This window comes from Lutjanus erythropterus, chromosome 16 (genome assembly GCF_056507025.1).
Source record: "Lutjanus erythropterus isolate fLutEry1 chromosome 16, fLutEry1.hap2, whole genome shotgun sequence".
NCBI lineage: Eukaryota > Metazoa > Chordata > Actinopteri > Lutjaniformes > Lutjanidae > Lutjanus > Lutjanus erythropterus.
In genome coordinates, this window is record NC_139332.1 from 16539651 (window position 1) to 16546536 (window position 6886).

The following is a 6886-nucleotide window of genomic DNA, read 5'->3' on the forward strand; positions in this document are numbered from 1 at the left end:
TTAACCTAGAACACAATAGAAAGGGTTATACCAAGAACCATGTGTGAAAGGTTTCACCAAGAACCCCTTACAAGAGGTTCTACAGTGAACCCTTTATGACCTTTCCACCAACATGGAACCAGGTCCAAGAACCAAGGGTTCTTAATGTAACCCTTACAAAGGACCCTTGACAAACCCTTCAAAAAGAAAAAAAGAGTTCTGAAGAAAGCAGATGGTTCTGGGTAGAACCTCAGCCCTTCAGGAAGAACTCTTTTGGCACCCTTATTTCCACATCAGCAGCCAGGTGCCCAAAGCATGTAGACATTTAGACTTTACTCCCTGAAAAAAATTAACTTACTCTGATTTCTGTTCTTAGCAGAAGCATTTAACCTCCAAGTGTTAATGTCAGTGTGGATGAAAAGTCAGAAACACTCCTTTTGAAACCCTGAGCCACAAAGATAACAAGAGCTCAAACATACTGCAAAGGTCAAACTGCTTAAATCAAAGTTTTTCACTGTTTTACAAAGAGTTGATATATTCAGCAATCTTCTTCAGCATCCAGTGACCTTACAAAGACTCCTGATTTATTCATCAAGTTGTCCTTTTTGGGTATAAACAGAAAGTTTTAATAGATCAGTCTGATCACTTTGATAAAGTTTGTCTGCAAGGAGAAAATACAAAGACAAGAGAGGATTGTGCTTTGAAAACACAAAATATTCAATCAAACCCTTATAATACTAATGCATTGCATACTTATGCATGAAGTGCTGCTATCACATGAGACTATGTTCATTTATGGATTTATTTATAAAAAAAATTACCTATATTAAGCTGCATTTAATGCAGTGGGGTGTGGCATCAGATAGTGAAAACTAAATTGCATGATGCAAAAAGCCCCATTAGCCAGAGTGCAAACAGCAGTTAAAGGGGCTTGAAAGTTAATTACTGTTTAGTTGCAGCACACTCATGACTGGTTACACAGAGCTTTTCCTCCAGCACTCATCCTCAGATGAACCCAGAGTCCTCTCGTCCCATCCAAGGTCTACGTCGGACGAAACCTCCTGCCACGTTGTCTCTCCTGTTTATATTCCCCTCCCTGTCTCTCTCTCAGTCTCTCTGTCTCTTCCTCATTCCCTCACTCCACATTTCTCACTGTGATTTTTTTGACCATAGTCTGCTTCTCTGTTTTTTACTGTCTCTTGCTGTAGCCTTTGATAATACCTTTCTTTCTTTCTTTCGTTCTTTCTTTCTTTCTGTCTTGCTGTCTGCCTGTCTGTCTTCATATGATGTGGTTCTTGCAGAGATGGAGGGAGGGCCAGTCCAGTCAGTTTGCTTCCTGTGCTCTGTGCAGTCTAAATGCCAGCTTGGTGACCACACAGTGGTGCATGTAGGGCAGGGTGATGGTTCAGCTGCTGAACCTCGGTCACAGGCCATTTTCAACGAGCTGTGCTCTTTCATTTTGTCAAGACTCTGAGACAGACACATTGTTGGGTCCCATGAGCCTCGCACACATAAATTGCATCTTGCAAACTAAGACTGAGCTTGTGCAGTTGAATTGGGAGTATAGTGATCAATCGTTTTCAATTTGTTTGATTCAAGAATCAAACTTTATTTACTCTCAGCAATCTGCAGCAGATTTTTATATGGAACTTTAGAAAATTATTCTACAACTCTGTGATGTGTGATAGTTATTTGATTGAGAGTGAACAGGCTGAAACCTTGCTGTGAAAAGTATACTGGACTTTTACTGTCTACTCTAGCTATGCACTGTCTGGATTGTGCATTTCATTTTGTATTTTACTGTAGTTGCAATAAAATCTATTCTGAAGCACAAGTCTGTAAAGTAGACATCACCGTTCCATCCTCTTTTCTCCATTTTTCCCATTTTCATTTATCTTCAGGTATAAATCTGTTGACATTTTTCAAAGCAAACAGGAATGTAAGTCACCAGATTAGCAGCTTTCTTGATGCCAGTTTTAGATAGCAGAGAAAGACATGAAACATGGGAAGAGAGAGGGGGATTACATACAACTTAGGTCACTGGTCAGAAACAAACCAGGGCTGTTGTAATTATATGATGAGTCTTAACCACTAGACTGCCAGGATACCTGCATGCTTCATCATTACTGAGGCTTAACAGGGAAATATTCAGCAATATTCTTCTGTATCAATATTTTAATATTTCTGCTAGGAATGCACCGTGATTGGATTGATAATCAATCATTGCCTGGTCTATAGCTGAATCCCAGTTTAAGGGCTGGGTTCGTGAAGGTTGCTCCATCAGAGGACCTCAAGGCCAGACTGAGCCTGAGGTCCTCCTTCACAGATGAGCTGGTGCAGCCTACAGACCAAACCTCGTGGTTAACTTGGGCGCTCCACTTTGACTCATAAAGTCAAACAATTTCCAGGTTTATCACCAGGAATGTTGCCTTTAAAATAGACAAAAAACCCCCCAAAAAAACAGAGAATCCGATTCAGCTTTAATGAGTGTATATGATTTAGTGGCATCTAGTGGTGAGATTTAAGATTATAAGGTTTGTTGCCTCACCCTTCCCTTCCAAGCACTTGGAGATCCTATGGTGCCTGCAAAACTTGAAAAAAAATGTGAAAGGCCCCATCTAGCATTTGGTTTGTCCATTCTGGGCTACTATAGAAACATGGCAGTTCAACATAGTCTCCATGAAAAAGACCTGCACCCTCTGCAGTTATAAAGGGTTCATTTGAAGGTAACACAAGCACAGCAATTCTTATTATCAGATGTTTACTGAAAATAAATATTAGATTTCATTTCTGCTATATTCTGCCAATAAATTCCCCTAAATCTTACGCACTGGTCCTTTAACATATGATGGACAACTGGCAAAAAATACATTGTATTGATGATACAATAAACTTACATTTGCACATCTGTTTACAGACGATTATAAGTTATATGTATGTTTATGTTTAGCTTTCTTTACTTATATTGCAGTGTCTTTTTCAGCAATGCTTTATTAACTAGTAATCAATTTCTCAGTTAATTTATTAACTTGACAGGTATGTATTCTCCTCTTGCCTTCATGTACCATTAAAAAGTGTACTGTGGCCTTGTTATCCTGTCACAACATATTCAGTCTGGAAATGCAGACTTTGGAGGATCAAGCTTCTGAATTCAAACGCAGCTACAATGAATGTGCTGATAATCCAGACAAGTATACACAATTAATTATAAGCATCTCAAGCAGAGTAACCATAATCACAGTGCAACTTGCAGAAAAATGTACAAACACTCTCCTGCCATGGCAGTAAATGCATATGCCTCACATTCACATACACACTGTTGATCACACTGTTGGTTTCCACTGTCTAGACTGCCGTCTCTTACTAAAGCTCCAAGAGGCAACTGCGATCTAAACTGTAGTTCCTTCTACCTGCTCATTACTACATTTAAACATATTTTAGAGAATCACACCAGCATTTCACCTCAAATGCCTCTGGCAACAATGTGAGAAACGTGCGGCGTCTAAACGCCTCCCACAATCCTTTTTATGCACCGCCCCAACCATCTGCAGACAAAAAAAAGAGAGAGAGAAAAAAGAGAGGAAAAATTAACCCGCTTGTTCCAAAATAAAAAGCAAGAACGGTGCAAAGAAAACAAAATAAATGAAAACAAGAGACAGTCATTTGTATAATTCATCCAAGGTTTTTGCATCCATATTTGTCAGCTTTTCTAATGTTTAATGTTTATGTCAAACAACTATTTTTCTTTTTAGTTAAATTAAATGTGTATGTTCAAACTGTGTATCATCACTTTCTCTTCTTGCTGCTTTGTTTCTGTTACTGTCAGACAAACATGATCTGACCACACAAACTGTATTCTCCTCTCTTAACTCCAGACGTGGACTACTGCAACTTTTTTCTTCATGAGTGAGAGAGCAGCATCCTCTTCTGGTTAAAACGCTCAATAAACAAGACACTCCCTGTGCTGGATTTCTTACTCCTTTCTTTCCCTGGTGTTTCTGTGGAGCAAATCTGCATTTTCAGGGGGGAAGAAACTACTGTAATCTGTACAGATAATATTCTGCATATATTGCAATTAAATTTATGCATATATGTGTACATATTTCTCACAGGAAGTATTGGATTATTAGTGTCTCACAAACTAACTGTACAGAGCACTGTCACATTGTCCACTGGAGGGTGCCACTGCCTCATGTACAGTATCATCAGCTTGTGATTCCTCCTTGAAATGCAAAAGGCATCAGCAGTTTCTTGCTGATTTGTGAAGCATTCTGTAAAAACAACGTTTGTCCAACTTGTCAATTACTGCAGCTGTCACTGACAAGCTGTGATTCTCTTGTTATTGGGCGGGGTAAACGTACCTTCTGCTCTGAACTCTCTCTCTCAGACACATTCACACCTGCCCAGTTGGCCAACATCCACAGTCTGATCTGATGGTCACTATATCCACACAGGGTCACACAGAGATAAAACTTTTGTTTTTTTGTTTTTTTTTTTTAAGTGGGGTTGTGTGAGGTATTTAGAAAGTTAACCCTAGGCCCTAAGCAATGTTCTGTAAGAAGGGGCTGAAGGCAAACACAGGCATGAAACCCTCCACATCCAGCCCTTTTGAATCATTGAATAAATAATATAAAAATAAACTTAATTTAAAAAAAAAACTAAATTTATGGTGGAGTGCTGAGGATGAATTTAGGAGTTTCACAACCTCAGGAAAGAAACTACTCTGTATTATGGTGATACAACAGCAGATACTTCTGTATCTCTTACCAGACATCAGCAGGGTGCATGGCTGTGGCTGTGTGTGTCTTTAAGTCTCCTCCTGTTTCCTCTTCTCTCAGCACTGCTGGGGTAACTTCACTTCATTTTTCAACAGTGTGCACAACACTCTGAGCCAGTTGTTTACACAAGTTGGCTACTGACTTCCTGAATCATTTCCCTACATGAGCAGTAAGATGACAGAATAGCCCAAGTTGGTGGGGAGACCCTGAGACAGTCATGAATTAAGCATTTTGATGCCATTTTAGCATATGGATTTTTAGAATAATTAGCAAAGAGTAAAAAAACACTTTCTAAATCATAAATTTTATGGGGCCCTAGCTTGGGGCTTGAAGCAACTGCCAACCTTTGCCTAATAGTAAGTCCTCCCCTCGGTGTACTGCTTTGAACTGGGTCAGCAATAAAACATATTTTAGAAACCTTTGGTGAATCTGAGCTACCCTTTTAAATTACCAAAGTCACACAAGCACACATACAAAATAACTGAACAAAGCAGCCATAGACCTGACATTCCTGTGTTCTGCATGGTAAAATTTTTTTTTTTTTTTGCCAAAAAGAGTCTGGTTGATTTGGAGAGAGCAATATTTAGCTAATGTAACAGCAGTTTCCTGTTTGAAAAGACTGTCTGACGGCAAGGTAAAATTGTGAAAACATTGTAAATATAGTGTAAACTTAAACTGATATAGATTGCTTTATGTGTGCCCAAGATACATTTTGCTGCTGATCCTGTCCACAGCAGCTCATTGGTTAGCTTCCTACACTGGTACTGTTGTTTTTCTGAACTGGGGGTGTGCTGACTGCCACCTACTGTAGGTAATACACTTACTATGAATAAGTATCTCATACACCTCAAAAAAACCAAACTATCCCTTTAAGGATGCTTCTGTGCCCAGATTTATTCTGCCAATTCAAAGATAGGACTTCATCTTTCATGAGAAAATCTACAGTGATCACATAATAACCTGTATCCATCCATGTGTTTTCCAAGATCCTTTTATGTGTAATGTCTTGTGTTCAGTAGAGTGCAGTTATTTTGTTCAAAGACAAATACAAACAACAAAAAAGTCTCTGCCAAGAGTGGTTGATTCATCTCGTCTTTCCACTTTCGACTCAAACAACCCCAGAATGTTCAAAAAAAAGCATTATTATAATAATTTTCCAGGATGACACAATTAAGACCTTTTGTCATGTTGTATTCACACCTACCTTACACAAACTCTGGTGTATTTTCCTATTTATTCTGATACTGGGGACAACACTGTAATTTGTGGACCAGGCAAGTATCTAAGTCTTGTCAGCTGATCGTGGCACCCGTCCCAGCATCAGTCTTATCTCGTGCTACAAGACGCATCATTTCCTCTCTGTTGGATAGTTGGACAGAATCTTTTTTTCTGTCTCCATTAAGAGCCACATTCAAATATTGCTTTGTGAACTCTTTGTGACCACCACAGAAAATAAATCAAATGTTCAAGTGCAGTGTGACCTGGCTGTCAGTCAGCACAATGAATTTTGTTTTGATTTTCTCCTGCGGCTGAGTATGGCTCTGATGACGCAGGACAACAGACGCGTCACCAAAACGGCCCAATGAATTTGTGGTCTGTCAGTCCACATTTATAAGTTATATATGGCCATAATAAATCATTTTCTGGTTTTGGTTGGACAAAACCAGAACCAAATATAAAGCAGTTTGAGATTACTTGAGCATACGGTCGCTGTAGGGATTTACATGCTCAGTGTATCACATCAGTTTAAATCATTATGATGAATCGATCAATTGACCAATTAAAGCCATCTGTAGGGGACAGATGGCTGATACTGGTACTAACACACACATCAACGGTAGTATAAGTATTCAGGTTATTTACTTAATTGTTTCTTAAGTAACACTTGGAAGACTGCAGTGTAAACATACGTCATTGCAAATAACAATCCTGTGTTCAAAATGCAACGTTACTTTTTCAACATCATGGCCTGTATTATATTCATTATCATTTGGAATATTATTTTTATATTACTACTATTGAGGTCATGTTGTAATTCCATGTGCAACTTCACTTTCAATATCATGTGGAATATTACTTTTACTTTTTATCTTGTACAATTACATTTAATATCATGTGCTACTTTCACA